This window comes from Ochlerotatus camptorhynchus, unplaced genomic scaffold, assembly GCF_037179485.1.
Source record: "Ochlerotatus camptorhynchus isolate MF236.1 unplaced genomic scaffold, CSIRO-AGI_Acam_v1.1 ptg000164l, whole genome shotgun sequence".
Taxonomy (NCBI): domain Eukaryota; kingdom Metazoa; phylum Arthropoda; class Insecta; order Diptera; family Culicidae; genus Ochlerotatus; species Ochlerotatus camptorhynchus.
The window spans coordinates 152061-175936 of NW_027040654.1; the positions used below are offsets into that span (position 1 = coordinate 152061).

General features: G+C 34.2%; 1 pseudogene; it reads right to left on the reverse strand.

Annotated features, from left to right (window-relative positions):
• Window positions 1-3094: 3094 nt before the first annotated feature.
• LOC135701474 (uncharacterized) overlaps window positions 3095-23876 on the reverse strand; it is a 32139-nt pseudogene continuing 11357 nt past the window's right edge.

The window sequence follows — 23876 nt, forward strand, 5'->3', positions numbered from 1 at the left end:
TTGACCAGCGTCCAAGTTTTATTCCGCTTCATGGAACTCATCTCCTCGTTCATCGCAGTCTTCCACTTTGGCCAGTCATCACGCTGCTTCAACTCGGCGATCGAATTCGGAATGTCCTCAATGAAGTTCATGGCGTTCAAAGCAAAACTGGCGTATTCCACGTTGAAATCCTTATGCCATGCGGGTGCCGACCGTACTCGTTGAGGCCATCCGTCTCCAGTTTGACCAGGGGCTTCATCACCCAAGTTGTCATCATCAGCTTCTTCACCATCAGTGGAGTTGTATTCATCATCTGAAACGTCTTCTTCCTCAGGACCAACGTCGCAGTCGTCGTCGGTCTCCTCGACGCTCGCCGGTGCCTCTTCAATCAACTGCTTGTCGGCATTGATCTGCTTCCGCTGCGGACGCCCTGTTTCGACGAAGTCTACATCGCGCGCTGTCACGATTGTCTTCTTTACAGGATCCCAGACACGATATCCATTGTGCGCATAGCCGACGAGGAGTCCTTTCCACGCCTCGGGATCGAGCTTCCGACGTAGTTCCTTCGGCATGTGAACGAACACATCACAGCCGAAAACCCGAATGTTCGACACATCAGGCTTTCTCGATTCCCACAGCTCGAACGGAGTTTGCTTCTTCTCGAGCGCTGCAGTCGGACTCCTATTGACTAGGTAGGCCGCCGTCAACACAGCGTGCCCCCAGAACCTCTTGTCCACGGCCGAATCGTAAATCATGGCCCGCACCTTTTCAACGAGCGTCCGATTCATTCGCTCGCTCAGCCCGTTCTGCTCCGGCGTGTATGGCACCGTCCACTCGATTTGGATGCCTTTGCGTTTGCAAAACATTTGGAATCGCTTGCCTCGATATTCGCCGCCGTTATCGCACTTCAGCCGCGTAATCAGTCGCTCAAACTTCGCCGTGACGAATGCCTCGTACTCCTCGAAACACTCCGCTACCTCGTCTTTCGACTTTATCAGATACACCACCGTGAAGTGGCTCCAGTCATCGATGAACGTCACGAAGTATTTCATTCCGTCAAGTCCAACCGGCGTCACCGGCCCACAAACGTCCGTATGCACAAGCTCGAGCACTCGCGAGGATCTTCGTTCTTCACGCGACGAGAAAGGCTTCCGTGTTTGTTTACCCACTACGCACGGTTCACAAACGATGGTATCAGCGGTCGCACCAGTTGCATTCAACTTCAGTCCCGATACCATTTTGTTCTGTACCAAACACTTCAAGCTTCTTTCATTTAAATGTCCATACCGACGGTGCCACAGTTCGAAACCTTTCTGCACTCGACCACACGTCAACAACGAGGCATCATCCGCACTGTGCCTTTCGGAGTAAAGGTCTAGTCCATACAATTTATTCTGCTCCTGCAGCTCGTCCAAATCCGCGACGTCAGTCCGCACACACTCCAAAAGCTCGTGCTCTTCTAGGAGTATCGCCATGCGGAATTTCCATGCCGCGAAATTAGAGCCATCGAACAGCGGCAACAGCAACACCGATTTTTCCTCCGTTATAACGCCCGATGAAACCGATAATTACTATCGGACAACAAACACGCGAAACGTAACCTGGGCCCAGAACCTGAAGAGGTTTTCGGATGGGCAAACAAAGGAAAAACTCACGGATTGATAGAGAGAAAATAAAAACAACGTGTATTCACTTGGTTTGATTTGGTTGTAATAAAAACGGAAATGCAACTGTCAAAACGGCCGCAGCCGAAAATACCCCAGTGGTGTGGAAAAATAGTGGGGGCACATGGAGTGTAGTGGTTGCCATCTCAACACGAAACGAAAATCAATTATTTTATTCATGTGTTTCACTTATATATTTTTGCCAAAACATCAGCCTTATATAATCCATAAGACAAACCACATAGATCCTATAATAATGCATAAAAGGTATGTGTGACCGCTTATACATTTCATTTGACACATGATCTTCATTAACTTTTTGCAAGGCGTCTGCTTATTAGTTGACTTATACATTTTATGAATAATCAGCAATAGAAATTTGCCGGAAGGTATAAGGAAATTTCTATCCGTGAACATTTTCGAAATAATTGTTTGTTGTTAGCGGTGTAAATCATAATTGATGGCCCATCAATATCATTTATGCTATGAATAGAAAATCTATCAGTTACGTCTTCAACAGAATAAGCTAAAAAATGTTCGTCGAATTCTCCTACCATCCATTGTCGTCTTACTATATATAATTCATTCGTAGTTGTAACCAACAGCCCTAATGAAAAATAACCATAAACGAATGATAACCCAAATCATTGAACTATTCCACAAATGGTTTGGATGATACCCAGAACACGTCGTTAAGCAAATTAACCATACAATTTTTATTAGGGAGGTCTACTATTTCGTACAAATCAATTGCTCCTGTCTCCGATTTAGTTACACATGATTCAACTTTAAATTCTCATCCTTTTGTGTGGATACTAGCTGCTCTTCTAAGTTCCTGATTGATTTTAAATGGCAACGGTAGTGGCAAATCCTTGAAATATAAATTAGAAGCAATGTCACAGCTATGAATTTTTGCTTCGAAAGGTGAATTAAAAAATGTTTCATTGAGAAGGTCATTAGCAAACTGCAACGCTGCTTTCATACACAACGTGAAACAAACATTTTTACGTGAGGAAATAATATGCGCATACTCTTTAAATCCTTTATATTTTACCTCATTCCTAAAATTAATCATATGAACAACGTTTCCACTAGCTTTGATAACTAAGCCGTAATGGCATCGTAGACGGTATCGTGCTGTTCTAAACTACCTGTCTGTGGTGACTGCATTTCGGCTTCAACATTGTCCTGGTTTCTTAAAACAATGCTACTGGTTTCCGAGTTGGTTCCGCTAACTTGTTCATATTGCTCGGGATTCGATGGAGTTTCTACGTGTCCTAATATATGTCGTTTAAAAGCATACCAATTAGATAGCTTTTGATAGCATTCTGCGAACGTACATTCATATCTATATACTCTTGGAATTCTATGTATATTGGTCAGGTAGTCAAAATAAGAGTAAGTGGACGAAAAAGCATTTAAGCATTCTGGAATCATACATACGAACATTTTTATTCTGTTATCAAAAACCGCTTGAGGTTATTAATAGCTTCGTATTGCTCTTGAATTGGTATATCGTAGATGAATGAACATATGAAGTTCCACACCAGTCTGGAAATTCGTGAAAATTGAAGACCAAAGACGCCGTTAAACTTTACTAGCACGTCAATCGCCTTCGCCGCAGTATCGAGCCTATAAATCATCCCTTCGTAGTACACTTCGAAAATTCCGGTCAATGATTTTATGTCTTGACCTCGGACCACAAGCCGTGCGATCGAAGAAATTCCATAACTTGAAAATATAGAGGTGAGCTCCCTCACTTTTTCATGCGCTTGTTCATCCGTAACCGCAAACGAAATCGACAGTGAGCATGCATAAGGGCGTATAAGCGATGATCGATTCTCTTCATCGATTTTCTCTTTGCATTGCTACAGCTAAGCGAAACAATTTTGTAGAATTTGTTCAATGAAGAGTTGTAACAGGTTGCATTGACTATCAAAAGCAACAGCAAACGCACCGACAAACGTTAAATCTAGCGAGTTATTAACAAAAGAGAAAATCGATGAAGAGAATCGATCATCGCGTATACGCCCTTATGAATGCTCACTGTCGAAATAATTTCTTCTTGCACAAATAAGATCGACGGTTTGAATGTTCTTGTAACCTTCGTTGGACATGAAAAGTCTGTCGTTAGCTCAAAGTAAAGAGCCTGAATTTATAAAGAGGCGACATCTTATCCATTTGACAGGTCTTCTGCTCGATTGGAATGACTTTTCCTATGACTTTGACAAACGATTGTTCCAATTTTGACATGTCGTCTCTTTAAAAATTCAGGCTCTTTAGCTCAAAGCAGATAGCTCGCGCGAAAAGGGCATATCATTGTTGATCGATTCTCTTAATCGATTTTCTCTTTCGTGAATAAACCGACTGCAAAAGAATATCCCATGCAGTGTGTTGTTTCAGGCGCAAGCCAACACGGCTAACACCATCTTCTGTCGAACTGTGCTGCGAGCTTAGTGAGAAATTCGTTTATGTTGCCGTGGTTAACCAAAGAGAAAGTCGATGAAGAGAATCGAGGATAGGGCCTTTTCAAATGTTACGCGAGGACAATTTAAAATTTTCATCGAGACCTTAGAGCAACCGTAACGGTACGCTGCTAAACTCATTTTAGCAGCCCTCATCATAGCGCAGCTACCGTATCGGGGGTTGCCATACGAGTAACTAAAATAGCAGTCGGCTTCTCGGTGAGAAGCGCGTTACCAAATTTAGCAGCGCAAGAGAAAGGTTGCTATTCGTAGAAATGTCAAAATGCTCACTACCGGTACGGACTACGGCGAGTAAATTGATAACCGCGATAGCAGCGACCGGTGTGGAGAAGAGTGACTAAACTAAAATGAGAGCGCTGTGCGCTGTTAAAATAGTCGCGCAAATGACAACGACCGTTACGGTTGCTCTTATAAGTGGTGATAAACAATCCTATAGTCCTCTCCAGGTGGGTTCGTATTGGTGCGATTTGCGTGTTAAGTGAGATGAAATTTTTTGTTAGCTGTGAGAAATATTTTGTTTGCTGTAAGAACTGTCATTCTAAAGTAAAAATAAACAACAAAACGAAAACAAACCCTACGCTTGCACGGTAACAGTCAAGTACCCTTTTGTGAGTAAAGGTTAACCCATTTTTGATAAAGGTGCACTGAAACAAAGACCATAGTAAGAAATACTATTTTGCAGAAAACACTTATTTTCAGTACAACTACGCTTAATGCCGTTAAATCTACCATGATTTCAGTATAGTTGACTATAAATATAAACAAAGTTAATACCATTCTGTCAAAACTACTATGCTTACTCAAACGGCATAGTAGTTTTGATAGAAAAAATAGTAAAATTAAATGAATTTCGTTTCTGCACAAATCTATTGGTGGGAGTATTTAATTTAAACCATCAATATAGTAATTTTGCCAATGGATTTTGTTTCTGTGTGGCTTTACTCATTAATGAGTAAATTATTTTAATAACAATGAGTTTCTGCTAACAGTAGCTAACAGTTACTACTCCCTCCCCATGGACATGGAGGTTGACGGTACTGAAGCAAAGTTTAATTTCTTTTTATTTGCAACGATGATGATTTCCTATAGTGACACATATCACCTTCTTAATGCTTCAGTATGCCTCAAACGAGGCCTCAAACGATTAATTCGACAGTGAGCATGCATAAGGGCCTATACGCGATGATCGATTCTCTTCGTCGATTTTCTCTTTTGTTAATAACTCACTAGATTTAACGTTTCTCGGTGCGTCTGCTGTTGCCTCCCACATACAGCGGGCTAGTCGCCCACGGCTCGCCCCCGGACCGCTCGGCGGACGGGGCGGACTTGGGCGACTCGAACCTCGCGGCGCCGCTTGGTCCAATTTTGGTCGCCGGCGCGCCGGGGGCGACCATATTTGCAACATTTGGGCGCCTGAGGCGAAAACGATACCTGTCAAAAAACTGATCGTTTCGGCCATTTTGTCCGCCCCCAGGCGCCCCGGCGCGCTCCCGATTGTTCACCACCATTTTCTTTTTCAATGGGTTTTAAATTAATAAAAATGAAAACAGTTGAAGCATAAACATGACTTCATCAATAAATTTTATTTTTCATTTTCTTATAACTAACATATGTTTTTTTTATTAAATAGACCTTAACCTAACAATAATATCTTACAAGCTAAGTCAACCGCATCATGCGACAAATCAAATTACATGACAATTTAATTACTAGTTCAATGGAACTCAAATCTAGTTCCAAGAACCACTTTGGCCACATCGAGACACATTCCGGGTGTCCCGGGGGATGCAGCCAGCATCTGATTAGGGTCAAACCCACCATGCGACACATCAAATTACATGAGAATTCAAAGACTAGTTCAATGGAACTCAAATCTAGTTCCAAGAACCACTTTGGCCACATCCGGACATATTCCGGGTGTCCCGGGGGAAGAGGCCAACGTCTGATTAGGATCAAACCCATCATGCGACACATCAAAATACATGAGAATTCAATTTCTGGTTCAATGGAACTCAAATTTAGTTCCAAGAACCACTTTGGCCACATCCGGACATATTCCGGGTGTCCCGGGGGAAGAGGCCAACATCTGATTAGGGTCAAACAAATCATGCGACACATCAAATTACATGAGAATTCAATTTCTGGTTCAATGGAACTCAAATTTAGTTCCAAGAACCACTTTGGCCACATCCGGACATATTCCGGGTGTCCCGCGGGAACTCGAATAAAAATTTACGTTTGCCTAACGTTTGATGTCTACATCAGCATCGAAATAAAATGTATTCCTGGCATCAAACATTAGAAAACATTGCGATTTAGATGTATTTATACTAGGTAACGAGAAATAAAATTTTGCTATTCAAATGTTCTGTCGTCGAGAATTTTAATCGAATTTTTTTTTAGATGATTTTAGACGTACAAAACGTTAAAATTTAACGTTCTTCGGGTATTTTCAAATGTAGATGCTTCCTGATGTTGTCAAATGTACAAGACATTAAAACAAAATGATTTTCGGGTGTTTTCAATTGTACTAAGAACTTATTGTTTTCGGATGTTTTCAAATGTGCAAAACATTAGAATCTAACTTTTTCAAATGCTTTCAACCATACAACACATTAGAATTAAAACATGATTTTGTAAACAGTACACACCATTGTTGTTAGATAACGTTATAGAAATGCATACATAATAGTCATTGCTATAGCTCCCGTTCCCCACCAGTCAGTTAACTGACCTTAGCTAACCTAATATCATTGTAGCAACTCTCTATGCGGCATTGGAACCATGCCATCAGCGCGCTAAGAGTTATTAGACTACTGACATAGGCGCCAATTCGTGGATGACGAGGCACTAGGTGACGTTACAGCGAGCTTGACGATTGTTGTATCATTTTTTAACGAACTACCAGACAATGATGCGTAGTGTTTACATGATCAAGTTTCCAACTCTACTGCAATCTACAATCTACAATCAACTGGAAATCGGTATCCGACGCCATTTTTAAATCAAATATGGGATATATTGTCATATACCGTTGATACCGTTGATACCATATACATCGATATGGGTATTTTTGGAATCGGGGTGACGTGTAGATATAGGAAATCGATATCCGACGCTACTTTGAAATCCAAGGTGGAGGATTCCTGTTGCAGAAATAGTGTCAAATATCCATAAATAGGGTATTTTTAGAATCGGGGTAATGACTAAAGGCCGCTAATCGATATCCGATAAGATTCTGAAATTAAAGATGGCGGCTTCTGGTTTAAGAAAACTTGGGAATACTGTCAATTATGTATAAAATGGGTATTTTTGGGATCGAGTGACGTCTAGAGATTGGAATTAGGCATCCGACGCCATTTTGAATTCCGAGATCCAAGAAGAGGTGCTTCAGGTTTCAGAAAAAGTGGGAATTACTGTCCAATATCAATCAATATGGGATTTTTTGGAAGGTTTTTGGAGGTTATCGTCTAGAGAAAATCGATATCCGATGCCATTTTGAAATCAAATGTGGCGGCTTCCAGTTCCACAAAAAGTTAAAAATAATTTCAAAAGTCCATAAATATGGGTATTTTTAGAATTTGGGTCACGAATAGAGGCCAAAAATCAATTTTAACATAACTTTAACCTAACATTTACTTCCCAACAAACAATTGCCTATTGAAGAAACGACTTCTTGACTATTTTAAAGCACTTCATGCTTAATAATACTTGTACTATTTTAAATATTAACTTCTGTTCAGGCTTTGTTCACACAAATCTGGAGAATTTATTCAACTACAACATCGAAGTATTTGGTGTTGAATAAGGTATGTCGAGAAGCTTTTCTTCGACTTACAAAAATTGTAACAGAGCTTATTCGATCAAATATTTGATTATTCAGCGTTCATTAGACATCATTACTTCCTTAAACAGCGATGATATAAAGGTGTATATAGACGCTTGATTATCATGTGAAATAATGTTTCATTAGACACTATTATACATTTATTAAACGATTGTTAAATTACGGGATAATTTAACTTAAACTTAACGTAAACTTAAACTTAACTTAAACTTAACTTAAACTTAACTTAAACTTAACTTAAACTTAACTTAACTTTAACTAAATTTTAACTTAACTTTAAATAAACTTTAACATAACCTTAACTTTACTTTGACTTAAATTTAACATAACTTAAATTTTAACATAACTTTAACCTAACATTAACTTAACTTTAACTTAACTTCAAATTTTAACCTATATTAAACATAACTTTTATATTAACAAAACTTTAACTTAAACCGAACATTAACTTAACATATCTTTAACTTAACTTTAACTTAAAGTAATTTTAACTTAAATTTAACATAACTTTACCCTAAAATTAACTGAACTTTACCTTAACTTAAGCATTCACTTTAACTTTAACATAACTTTAACTTTAACATAACGTTAACTTAACTTAACTTAACTTAAATTTAATTTAAACTTAACTTTAACTTTAACTTAACTTTAACTTAACTTTAGCTTAACTTTAACTTAACTTTAACTAAACTTTAACTTAACTTTAACTTATCTTTAACTTAACTTTAACTTTAACTTAACTTAACTTTAACTTAACTTTAAATTAACTTTAACATAACTATAACATAACTTGAACTTAACTTTAACTTAACTTTAACTTGAACTTAACTTTAACTTAACTTTAACTTAACTTTAACTTAACTTGAACTTAATTTTAACTTAACTTAAACTCAACTTTAACTTAACTTTAACTTGAACTTAACTTTAACTTGAACATAACTTTAACTTAACTTGAACATAACTTTAACATAACTTTAACTTAACTTTAACTTAACTTTAACTTAACTTTAACTTAACTTTAACTTAACTTTAACTTGAACTTAACTTAACTTAACTTTAACTGGAACTTAACTTGAACTTAACTTTAACTTAACTTTAACATAACTTTAACTTAACTTTAACATAACTTTAACTTGAACTTAACTTTAACTTAACTTTAACTTAACTTCTACTTAACTTTAACATAACTTTAACTTAACTTGAACTTAACTTTAACTTAACTTAAACTCAACTTTAACTTAACTTTAACTTGAACTTAACTTTAACTTGAATATAACTTTAACTTAACTTGAACTTAACATTAACATAACTTTAACTTAACTTTAACTTAACTTTAACATAACTTTAACTTAACTTGAACTTAACTTTAACTTGAACTTAACTTGAACTTAACTTTAACTTAACTTTAACTGAACTTAACTTTAACTTAACTTTAACTTAACTTTAACTTAACTTGAACTTAATTTTAACTTAACTTTTATATTAACAAAACTTGAACTTAACTTAAACTTAACTTTAACTTAACTTTAACTTAACTTTAACCTAACTTTAACTTGACTTAAACTCAACTTTAACTTAACTTTAACTTAAACTTAACTTTAACTTATCTTGAACTTAACTTTAACTTAACTTCAACTCAACTTTAACTTAACTTTAACTTAACTTAACTTTAACTGAACTTAACTTTAACTGAACTTAACTTTAACTTAACTTTAACTTAATTTTAACTTAACTTTAACTTAACTTTAACTTACCTTTAACATAACTTTAACTTAAACTTAACTTTAACTTAACTTTAACTAAACTTAACTTTAACTTAACTTTGACTTAACTTTAACTTAACTTGAACTTAACTTTAACTTAACTTGATCTTAACTTTAACTTAACTTTAACTCAACTTTAACTTAACTTTAACTTAACTTTAACTGAACTTTAACTTAACTTTAACTTAACTTTAACTTAACTTTAACTTAACTTAACTTTAACTTAACTTAACTTTAACTTAACTTTAACTTAACTTTAACTTAACTTTAACTTAACTTTAACTTAACTTTAACTTAACTTTAACTTAACTTTAACTTAACTTTAACATAACTTTAACTTAACTTGAACTTAACTTTAACTTGAACTTTAACTTGAACTTAACTTTAACTTAACTTTAACTGAACTTAACTTCAACTTAACTTTAACTTAACTTTAACTTAACTTTAACTTAACTTTAACTTAACTTTAACTTAACTTTAACTTAACTTTAACTTAACTTTAAATTTAACTCAACTTTAACTTAACTTTTACTTATCTTGAACTTAACTTTAACTTAACTTTAACTTAACTTTAACTTAACTTTAACTTAACTTTAACTTAACTTTAACTTAACTTAACTTTAACTTAACTTTAACTTAATTTTAACTTAACTTTAACTTAACTTTAACCTAACTTTAACTTAACTTTGACTTAACTTTAACTTAACTTTAACATAACTTTAACTCAACTTGAACTTAACTTTAACTTGAACTTTAACTTGAACTTAACTTTAACTTAACTTTAACTGAACTTAACTTTAACTTAACTTGAACTTAACTTTAACTTGAACTTAACTTTAACTTAACTTTAACTGAACTTAACTTTAACTTAACTTTAACTTAACTTTAACTGAACTTTAACTTAACTTTAACTTAACTTTAACTTAACTTTAACTTAACTTAACTTTAACTTAATTTTAATAACCTTAATTTAATTAATTAACATAACTTAAATTTTGACATAACTTTAACCTAACATTAACTTAACTTTAACTTAACTTTAAATTTTAACTTAAATTTAACATAACTTTAGCATTAACATAACTTTAACTTTAACCGAACATTAACTTAACATATCGTTAACTTAACGTAATTTTAACTTGATTTTAACATAACTTTATCCTAAAATTAACTGAACTTTAACTTAACTTAAGCATCAACTTTAACATAACGTTAACTTAATTTAACTTAAATTTAACTTAAACTTAACTTAACTTTAACGTAACTTTAACTTAACTTTAACTTACCTATAGCATAACTTTAACTTAACTTTACTTGAACATAATTTTAGCAAAACTTCAACTTAAATTGAAACAAATTCACTATAAATTTAATTTATTTTTAGCATAGCTTTAACTTTAACATAACTTTGAATTTAAATTAATTATAACTTAACATAACCATAACTTTAACGTTACTTGAACTTTAACATAAATTTAATTTAAATTTAACTTTAACATAACTTATACATCAATTTGAATAAACTTCACCTTAACATAATTTTAACTTACCATTAACATAACCTTAACTTAACTTTAACTTAACGTTAACTTAACTTCAACATAACTTTATCTTAAACATAAATTAACTTAACTGTATCTTAACATGAACATAACTGTAACTTACCTTTAACTTAACTTAAACATAACCTTAACTTAACTCTAGCTTAATTTTAACGTAATATTAACTAAATTTTAACTTTTGTTTTAACAAATGTTTATCTTACCATTAACATAACTTTAACTTTAACATAACATGAACTTAACTTTAACTTTACTTTAACATAATTGTAGTATAAAATTAACATAACTCTAACTTAATTAGCCGAACTTTAAATTAACTTCAACATAATTTAACTTAAATTTAGTTGTTGCATACTTAATTTAACTAAACATTGAAATAACTTTAACTTTTACTTAATTTTAATAAAAATTTAACTTAACTTTACCTTAAACATAAACATCGGGATCCGGCATTGGCATGCGTTGCATCAGTTAGGATTCCTCCAGCGGATCAGTGGAAGCAGTCGGCTGAAAAAAAGTATTTTAAAAAATCATCAAAATTTTTCATCTGTCTGTTAGAATTTGTAATTACTTTCCAAAATTGATCCGCTGGAGGAATCCGGCTGAGTTATGCATCCTAACTGATGCAACGCATGAATAAGGCTGCTCAACTCAGCCGGATTCCTCCAGCGGATCAATTTTGGAAAACAATAAATTACATCAAAATTGATCCGCCGGAGGAATCCGGATGAATTAAACATCCTTATTGATGCGTTGCATCAGTAAGAATGTTTAACTCAGCCGGATTCCTCCAGCGAATCAATTTTTAATAATAATTACACTTCGATTCCTTCCAGTGTCGTAAATGCATTACCCTGATCATACAAAGCCCACAGTTCGAACGTTTCCGGGGCCTCTTCCAAATACAACTCCCGAGTCGTTGTCAACACTCCCAACTGGTCAATCATATCCAAAATAACATCGCACCTAAGCACTTCCCCCGTCACCAAATCCTCCGCCAGCATAATCGCCGTATTCCTGCGCCTTTCCTTATTGATCACGGTGACCACCACCCGGTAGGAGCAGTCATCATTCGTTTCATCGTATGCGGGTTTAATCTGAATCAGATCCAACCGGGAAGAAGTCCATTTGAAGCAGCCTTTCTCCACCACTTCGAGGGTAAAGTTGACCGAAATGTGATCGAAGATTGGCAGCAGAACGCGTGGGTAATTCAGCTTCGTTGCCGTTCCCGTGGAAGCCAGCGCCAGTAGCGCTAGCAAGAGGGAGGAAAATCGCATTTTCCTCGTCGGTTACCGTCGATAGTGCTCACCGATTGCAGACAGGCAGCGTGATTTGCAGCACTTTATTTCGGAAAATAAAAATTCACGTACTGTCAAGAAGATAAAATTTGTTGAAATAATTACAACTGTTCAGTACTTACCATCAACTTTGCCATCGGAGGCCAATTTTGCAACGCGGATGATAAAAAAAAACGCGTCTATACACGCACGATATGAAAAAACGACTGACCACGTAATCAGTCGCCGCGAAAAAAATCACAAAAAAATTGCTAAGTTCCATCCGCCATTTGGTCGCCCGGCGGATGAAATTACTCTAGCGGGGCGAGTCGCCTTTCGTCCGGATCCCGGAGCGCCATTTGGTAGCCCGGCGGATGAAATTACTCTAGCGGGGCGAGTCGCCCTTCGTCCGCATCCCGGACAAAGGGCGAACGATCAGTCTTCAAGTCGCTCAATGTCAAATGACGTCACTTTTTCGCCGGCAATTCGTGTGGGCTTTGATAGCCAATACAACCTGTTACTACTCTGCATTGAACAAATTCTAGAAATTTGTTTCGCTTAGCTGTAGCAATGCAAAGAGAAAATCGATAAAGAGAATCGATCATCGCGTATTCGCCCTTATGCATGCTCACTGTCGAATTCTTGCCCACATACAGCGGGCTAGTCGCCCACGGCTCGCCCCCGGACCGCTCGGCGGACGGGGCGGACTTGGGCGACTCGAACCTCGCGGCGCCGCTTGGTCCAATTTTGGTCGCCGGCGCGCCGGGGGCGACCATACCCACATACAGCGGGCTAGTCGCCCACGGCTCGCCCCCGGACCGCTCGGCGGACGGGGCGGACTTGGGCGACTCGAACCTCGCGGCGCCGCTTGGTCCAATTTTGGTCGCCGGCGCGCCGGGGGCGACCATATTTGCAACATTTGGGCGCCTGAGGCGAAAACGATACCTGTCAAAAAACTGATCGTTTCGGCCATTTTGTCCGCCCCCAGGCGCCCCGGCGCGCTTCCGGTTGTTCACCACCATTTTCTTTTTCAATGGGTTTTAAATTAATAAAAATAAAAACTGTTGAAGCATGAACATGACTTCATCAATAATCTTTATTTATCTTATTCTTATAACTAACATATGTTTTTTTTTTTATTAAATAGATCTTAACCTAACAATAATATCTTACAAACTAACCCCATCATGTAACACATCAAAATACACAGGAATTCAAAGACTAGTTCAATGGAACTCAAATCTAGTTCCAAGAACCACTTTGGCCACGTCTGGATACATTCCGGGTGTCCCGGGGGAAGAGGCCAACATCTGATTAGGGTCAAACAAATCATGCGACACATCAAAATACATAAGAATTCAATTTCTGGTTCAATGGAACTCAAATCTAGTTCCAAGAACCACTTTGGCCACATCCGGACATATTCCGGGTGTCCCGGGGGAAGAGGCCAACATCTGATTAGGGTCAAACCCATCATGCGACACATCAAAATACATAAGAATTCAATTTCTGGTTTAATAGAACTCAAATCTAGTTCCAAGAACCACTTTGGCCACATCCGGACATATTCCGGGTGTCCCGGGGGAAGAGGCCAACATCTGATTAGGGTCAAACCCACCATGCGACACATCAAATTACATGAGAATTCAAAGACTAGTTCAATGGAACTCAAATTTAGTTCCAGGAACCACTTTGGCCTAATTCGGACACATTCCGGGTGTCCCGGTGGAAGAAGCCATCATCTGATTAAGGTCAAACCCATCATGCGACATATCAAATTACATGAGAATTCAATTTCTGTTTCAATGGAACTCAAATTTAGTTCCTTTGGCCACATCCAAATAGACAAATACCAACAATATGGGTATTTTTGGGATCGGGGTGACGCAAAAAGGTTCCTGAGCCATTTTGAAATCGAAGATGGTCGCTTCCGGTTTCAGAAAATAGGGAAATATCTATCAAAATGGGTATTTTTAAAATCGGGGTGATGTCTAGAGGAAATTGATATCCGACGTCATTTTGAAATCAAATATGGCTGCTTCCAGTTTTAGAAAAATAGGGAAATACGTCAAATATCCATCAATATGGATATTTCTGGAATCAGGGTGACGCCGAGGTTGAAATGAAAGATAGTGGCTTCCGGTATCAGAAAAAGTGCGAAATACTATAAAATGCCCGTCAATATGGGTATTTTTGGAATTGCAGCGAGGTCTAGAGGTCAAAAATCGATATCCGGCTACAATTTAAAATGGCCGCTTCCGATTTATGAAATGTGGGAAATACTGTACAATACCCATCAATATGAGTATTTTTTTAATCAGGGTTATCTCTAGAGACCGAAATCGATAACGAAAGCCATTTTGAAATCCAAGTTTGTGGCTTCCGGTTTAAGAAAAAGTATCAAATACCCATCATGGGTATTTTCACATCCAACACATTAAACATTTTCGAACAAAATTTTGCTATTGTAATGTTGTTTTGACATCAAGAATTTAAATCGTGTGACATTAGAATCAAACGATTTTGGGATGTTTTTATATGTACAAACAAATTTTTTTCTCGGATGTTTTCAATTGTACCTACAGCTTATAGTTCTCTGATGTTTTCAAATGTATGAAACAGTTCTAACGTACTATGTACTAAACGTTGTTCAGATGTTTTCAAATATGGATGCTTTCTAATGTATTCAGTTGTACAAAATATTAGAATCAGTCATTTTTCAGATGCTTTCAATTGTACCCAAATTTTATTGTTTTCTGAAGTTTTCAACTGTGCAAAACATCAGAATCTAACTTTTTCAAATGCTTTCAACCATACAACACATTAGAATTACAAACATGATTTTGTAAACAGTACACACCATTGTTGTTAGATAACGTTATAGAAATGCATACATAATAGTCATTGCTAAAGCTCCCGTTCCCCACCAGTCAGTTAACTGACCTTAGCTAACCTAATATCATTGTAGCAACTCTCTATGCGGCATTGGAACCATGCCATCAGCGCGCTAAGAGTTATTAGACTACTGACATAGGCGCCAATTCGTGGATGACGAGGCACTAGGTGACGTTACAGCGAGCTTGACGATTGTTGTATCATTTTTGAACGAACTACCAGACAATGATGCCTAGTGTTTACATGATCAAGTTTCCAAATTTACAGGGCCACCCACATTAGATCCGGATCTGACGCAATGCGGTAAAGCGGCAGCTAAATATATTGTCTAACTGTAAAATTTACGTCAATGCAACGCAATAGGATCTAATGAGGGTTACCCTTAAGGTCTGTGGCAGAGTGAAAACTAGGGGTCGCGTAAAATTTTAGTGAAATACCCCAATCATTTATATACTTTATCAAAACACAAATGCTCCGTCCATGTGTCGAACCACAAAGGAAACTCGTCTGTTGGTGGTGATTGATGACTTCCTTGGTTGCTTTGGTGGTGTCATGCCTTCCTTCGAAAATAAGCACAGCCATGGGTCCTGGCCATTGAGTTGATGAGTCCAGGTGTTCAGTTGCCTCCCTGGCGTTAGTGGTTGCCACTCGGTTGCAGAACATAGACCGATAGAAAATAAACAAGAAAATAAAGCCGAATTGAAGATTTATCCAAGGATTTTGAAGTAAATATTTAGATGAGCGGTTGAAAAAGGGGAAATAAGTAAAACACAGCTTTTATGGTGGTAAGCTCCAACCGGTATTATCCTCGGATTAAATCCCGATCAAGAATGTCCGGCTGGTTTGATGTCGACATCAGAGTTAATCAACATAATTCTGAGCAAACATTTTTCAGATCATACAAACAGGGACGGTATTAAAAGTTAATCCGAGTTGGAGCTTACCGCCATTAAAGTCTAATGAGCTAAGACTAGAGAATGCTAGAGAAACTGTGAAAGACTATCAAAGCAAACTATGTACCTAGATCCAAATCTTTTCAGAAAACTTATCAATACGCATAGTTTGAACCGATGTATAAACATCATGCAGACATTGTTGACTTTGAAATGTCTATGAGCCAGGGCCGAACCCAATGACTCCAGGACAGCGGCATAACGGTACAGCGGTAAATGTACATTTTCAGGAAAGTTCGAATAACTGCTAGAACAGGGTAGTTCTATAAACATCAGAAAATTGCGGGATTTAATTTAATTTAAGTTAATAATTATTCTGAAGACCTACTGCTGAACAGAAATTCAAACGATGTCCTTTTGATATTCTTTGAATAGGCCAAATTGATCAGGTATTATTCTGAGAACCTAAAACTGATCAATAATTCAATTGAAACTTTTCGGATATTACTACAAGAGATCATAATAAGCAGGAATTTTTTCGATGACCTAGAACTGATCAGAAATTCAAATAAAGTAGTTTCGAAAATATTCGAAGTGGTCAGGTGGATAAGGATTAGATATTAAAATCTTGAGATATTCTTCGAAGAGGTCAGAAATTATTCTGAGGACCAACATCTGATCAAAAATCGAATTGAAGTCGTTTGAAAATTGCTTCAGAACGCAGAATAATCTGAAATTGTTTTGAAGATGTTACACAGAAAAAAAAGTTGTTGAATATTACATCCAAACTGCTGCAACCAGGTCAATCCATCGGTTGTGTAATATAACGTTGTACGATGTACATCGATTTTGCGAACTAAATTACATCCATTGATGTAATATTGTATCTGTTTTTTGCTATTACATCATTATTTCATACTTCAGCTCGAATTACATTGATCGATATTACATTTTTTTGCTGTGTACTACACCGAAGGTCGTAGATCTTCAGAGAAATTAGCAGAACTTTAGGGAAATTAAAAAAAAAAACTTCATGGAAGTTTAAAAAACTTCAGGGAAGCTTAAAAAACTTCAAGGAAGTTTTAAAAAACTTCAGCTAAGTTAAAAAAAACTTCAGGGAAGTTCAAAAATCTTCAGGTAAGTTCTGAAATCTTTAGATAAATCAAAAGAAAATCAGGGAAGTTCGTAGAACTTCTGAGTAATTTACAGAACTACAGCAATGTTTGTCGTCGTTTAGAGAAATAATCAGTACTTTAGGGATGTTCACAGATCTTCAGGGAAGTTTGAAGATCTTCAGAGAAATTAACAGAACCACAGTGATGTTCGTAAATTCAAGATAATTTTTTAGTTCCTTAGGGAAATTAATAGAACAGAATTTCAGAGAAGTTCACAGAACTTTAGATAAACTCACAGAACTTCAGGGAATATCACATAAATTTAAAGATCCTCGTACATCTTAAGAGTTATTTTCAGTACTTCAGGGCAGTTCACAGAGCTTTAGGCAAATTGGCAGAACTTCAGGGAAAAATACTGAATTTCATGGAAGTTTGTTGATCCTCAGAGAAATTTGCAGAACTTAAAGGAGATCTTCAGATAAATTTTTATAGCTTCAGAAAAAATTACAGAAATTCAGGAAGTTTTGTAGACTTTCAGAGAAATTTTTAGTGCTTCAGGGTACTTCGAAGATCTTCAGAGAAATTCTCAGAATTTCTGGGAATACACAGAACTTCAGGGAAATTCGAAGATCGTCAAACTGAACTTTAACTTAACTTAAGCATTAACATAACTCTAACTTAATTTGAACATAACTTTAACTTAATTTTAACTTAGTTTTCACATAACTTGACCTTGAACATTACTTTAACTTTAGCTTAACTTAAACATAACTTGAGCATAACATAACATAACTTTAACTTATCTTCAATATAGCTTTAAAATACGTTAACTTAACTTAACATTAACTTTAGCTTAACTTTAACCTAGCTTTAACTTAACTTTAACTTAACTTTAACTTAGCGTTAACTTAACTATAACTTAACTATAACTTAACTATTACTTAACTTTAACTTAACTTTAACTTAACTTTAACTTAACTTTAACTTAACTTTAACTAACCTTTAACTTAACTTTAACTTAACTTAAACTTAACTTTAACTTAACTTTAACTTAACTTTAACTTAACTTTAACTTAACTTTAACTTAACTTTAACTTAACTTTAACTTAACTTTAACTTAACTTTAACTTAACTTTAACTTAACTTTAACTTAACTTTAACTTAACTTTAACTTAACTTTAACTTAACTTTAACTTAACTTTAACTTAACTTTAATTTAACTTTAATTTAACTTTAACTTAACTTTAACTTAACTTTAACTTAACTTTAACTTAACTTTAACTTAACTTTAACTTAACTTTAACTTAACTTTAACTTAACTTTAACTTAACTTTAATTTGACTTTAACTTAACTTTAACTTAACTTTAAATTAACTTTAACTTAACTTTAACTTAACTTTAACTTAACTTTAACTTAACTTTAACTTAACTTTAACTTAACTTTAACTTAACTTTAACTTAACTTTAACTTAACTTTAACTTAACTTTAACTTAACTTTAACTTAACTTTAACTTAACTTTAACTTAGCTTAACTTTAACTTAACTTTAACTTAACTTTAACTTAACTTTAACTTAACTGTAACTTAACTGTAACTTAACTTTAACTTAACTTTAACTTAACTTTAACTTAACTTTAACTTAATTTTAACTTAACTTTAACTTAACTTTAACTTAACTTTAACTTAACTTTAACTTAACTTTAACTTAACTTTAACTTAACTTTAACTTAACTTTAACTTAACTTTAACTTAACCTTAACTCAACTTTAACTTAACTTTAACTTAACTTTAACTTATCTTTAACTTAACTTTAACTTAACTTTAACTTAACTTTAACTTCACTTTAACATAACTTTAACTTAACTTAACCTTAACTTTAACTTAACTTTAACATAACATTAATTTAATGTTAACTTAACTTTAACATAACTTTAACTTAATTTTAACTGAGCTTTCACATAGCTTTACCTTGAACATTACTTTAATTATAAAATTATTTTAATTTTAGCTTCACTCTAACGTAACTATAACTTAACTTACACTTAACTTTAACAAAACATTAACTTATTTGTTTACTTAAACATTACTTTAACCTAATTTTAACTTAACTTCAACACAACCTTAAATAAATTTAAACTTAAATTTAACATATCATTAACTTAACTTTAATCTAACATTAACTTAACATATCTTTAACTTAACTTTAATTTTATAATAACTTTAACCTAACTTTAACATAACTTTAAACTAACTTGAACTAAACTTTAATATAACCTTAAATTAATTTTAACTAAAATTTACCATAAATTTAACCTAAGATTAACTTAACTGTAATTAACTTTAAATTATATCTAAAATTTAAAATAACTTTAACATTAACATAGCTTGAACTTAACTGTAACCTAACATTAATTAAATAGATCTTTAACTTAACTTTAACTTTATAATAACTTTAACTTAACTTGAACTAAACTTTAACACAACCTCAAATTAATTTTAACTCAAACTTAACATAACTTTAACCTAACATTAACTTAACTTTAAATTTTATCTTAAATTTAAAATAACTTTAACATTAACATAACTTGAACTTAACTATAACCTAATATTAACTTAACTTATCTTTAACATAACTTTAACATAACCTTAACGTAATTTTAACTTAAATTCAACATAACTGTATCCTAACATTAACTGAACTTCAACTTAACTTAGCAGAAACATAACTCTAATTTAATTTTGACATAACTTTAACTTAATTTTAACTAAGCGTTCCCATAACTGTACCTTGAATATAACTTTAATTTTAAAATGATTTTAACTTAACTTTAAACTTAAACTTAACTTTAAGTTAATTTATACTTTAACATAACATAATATAACATTAACTAAACTCTAACATAACTTTAACTTAACGTTAATTTAACTTTAACTTAACTTTAAATTACCTATACCAGAACTTTAACTTAAGTTTAACATAACTTTAACTTTAAAATAACTTAAACTTAACTTTAACACAAATTTAACTTTAAAATAACTTAAACTTAACTTTAACTTTAAATTAATTTGAACTAAACGTTAACTTAAACTTAACTTTCAGTTAACTTAAACTTTAACATAATATTAGCAAAACTTTAACTTAAACTTAACCAAATATAACATAAATTTAATTTATTTTTAGCTTAACTTTAACTTACCTATACCATAACTTTAACTTAAGTTTAACATAACTTTAACTATAAAATTACTTTAACTTAACTTTAACACAACTTTAACATAACTTTAACTTACCTTTAACATTAATTAAACTTAACTTTAACTTTAAAATAACTTGAACTTAACTTTAAATTTAAAATAACTTAAACTTAACTTTAACTTTAAAATAACTTTAAGTTAACTTTAACTTTACTTGAACCTAACTTAAGCAAAACTTTAACATAAATTTTACCAAATTTAACATAAATTTAAGTTATTTTTAGCATAACTTTAACTTTAGGATAGCTTTAACTTACCAATAACACAACTTTAACTTAAGTTTAACATAACTTTAACTTTAAAATTACTTTGACTTACCTTTAACATCACTTTAACTTACCTTCAACATAACTGTAACTTAACTTAAACTTTAAAATAACTTAAACTTAACTTTAACTTTAAAATGACCTAAACTTAACTTTAACTTAAAAATAACTTAAACCTTTAACTTTAAAATAACTAAAACTTAACTGTAACCTTACTTGAACATAATTTTAGCAAAACTTTAACTTAAATGTAACCAAATTTAACAAAAATTTAATTTATTTTTTGACATTACTTTAACTTTAAGAAAACTTTAACTTACATATAACATAACTTTAACTTAAGTTTAACATAACTTTAACTTGAAAATTACTTTAACTTACCTTTAACATAACTTTAACTTAACTTTAACTTAACTTTAACTTAACTTTAACTTAACTTTAACTAAACTTCAACATAAAATTAATATAATTGTAACTTAATTTTAGCATAACTTTAACCTAACATTTACTTAACTTTAACTTAACTTTAAATTTTAACTTAAATTTAACGTAACTTTAACTTAACTTTAACTCTAACATAACTTTAACTAAACTTTAACATAACCTTAACGTAATTTTAACTTAAATTTAACATAACTTTAACCTAACATTAACTGAACCTTAATTTACCTTAACCATAAACATAACTCTAACTTAATTTTAACCTAACTTTAACTTAATTTTACCTTCGCTTTCACATAACTTTACTTTGAACATAACTTTAACTTAACTTTACTTGAACAAACATAACTTAAACTTAACTTTTACTCTAACTTAACTTTTACTCTTACTTAACTTTTACTTTAACTTATCTTTAAGATAACTTTTTCATAACTTTAACATAACGTTAACATAACTTAAATGAACTTTAACTTTAACTAAATTTCAACTCAAGCCGAACTTTTACTTAACTTTAACTTAAATTTAGTTTTTGCATACTTAATTTAATTTAACTTAAAAATAACTTTAACTTTTACTTATTTTTAATAAAACCTTACTTTACCTTAAACATAGACATCGGGATCCGGCATCGGCATGCGTTGCATCAGCGGATTCCTCCAGCGGCTCAATTTTGGGAACTAATTACTTCAAAATTGATCCACTGGAGAGGACTTTAAATTTTTTATTTAAAAGCAATTTACTTACCTTGAGTATGAACTGGAAAGATGTCTGTTCCCTTCGTTGGTCCCGTCGGAAGACCATTCAATCCCGTAGATGGTCACTGGAGACCAATTTCGCAGCCCGGATAATCGGAGCAAGCAGCCGGCTGAAAAAAATTATTTACAAAAATTATCATTGTTTTGGTTTTTATTTCATTTAAAAAGCAATTTACTTACCTTGAGTATGAAGCAGAAAGATGTCTCTTCCTTTCGTTGGTCCTGTCGGAAGACCATTCGATCCCGAAGATGGCCATCGTAGACCAATTTTGCAGCCCGGATAATCGGAGCAAGCAGCCGGCTGAAAAAAAATATTTACAAAAATTAACATTGTTTTGGTTTTTATTTCATTTAAAAGCAATTTACTTACCTTGAGTATGAAGTAGAAAGATTGCTCTTCCCTTCGGTGGTCCCGTCGGAAGACTATTCGACCCCAAAGATGACCATCGGAGGCCAATTTTGCGGACCAGATAATCCGCCGGCTGAAAAAAAAATGAGGTACAAAAATTAACAACATTGTTTTGATTGTTTTGTTAATTTAAAGCATTTTACTTACCTTGAGTATGAACTGGCAAGATGTATCGTCGGACCATCGGACCAATCCGGAAGATGGCCATCTGAGGCCAATTTTGCGACCCGGATAAAAAAAAAACCAGCACCTGCCACGAACGAAATGAAAACATGGCTGACCGCTTAGTCAGCCGACGCAAAAAAAATCGCAAAAAAATGGCTAAGTTTCATCCGCCATTTGGTAGCCCGGCGCATGAAATTACTCTAGCGGGGCGAGTAGCCCTTCGTCCGCATCTCGGAGCGCCATTTGGTAGCCCGGCGGATGAAATTACTCTAGCGGGGCGAGTCGCCCTTCGTCCGCATCCCGGACCGCCATTTGGTAGCCCGGCGGATGAAATTACTCTAGCGGGGCGAGTCGCCCTTCGTCCGCATCCCGGACAAAGGGCGAACGATCAGTCTTCAAGTCGCTCAATGTCAAATGACGTCACTTTTTCGCCGGCAATTCGTGTGGGTATTTGCAACATTTGGGCGCCTGAGGCGAAAACGATACCTGTCAAAAAACTGATCGTTTCGGCCATTTTGTCCGCCCCCAGGCGCCCCGGCGCGCTCCCGATTGTTCACCACCATGTTCTTTTTCAATGGGTTTTAAATTAATAAAAATGAAAACAGTTGAAGCATAAACATGACTTCATCAATAAATTTTATTTTTCATTTTCTTATAACTAACATATGTTTTTTTTTATTAAATAGATCTTAACCTAACAATAATATCTTACAAGCTAAGTCAACCGCATCATGCGACACATCAAATTACATGAGAATTCAATTTCTGGTTCAATGGAACTCATATCTAGTTCCAAGAACCACTTTGGCCACATCCGGACACATTCCGGGTGTCCCGGGGGAAGAGGTAAACATCTGATTAGGGTCAAACAAATCATGCGACACATCAAAATACATGAGAATTCAATTTCTGGTTCAAAGGAACTCATATCTAGTTCCAAGAACCACTTTGGCCACATCCGGACACATTCCAGGTGTCCCGGGGGAAGAGGCCAACATCTGATTAGGGTGAAACCCATCATGCGACACATCAAAATACATGAGAATTCAATTTCTGGTTCAATGGAACTCAAATCTAGTTCCAAGAACCACTTTGGTCACATCC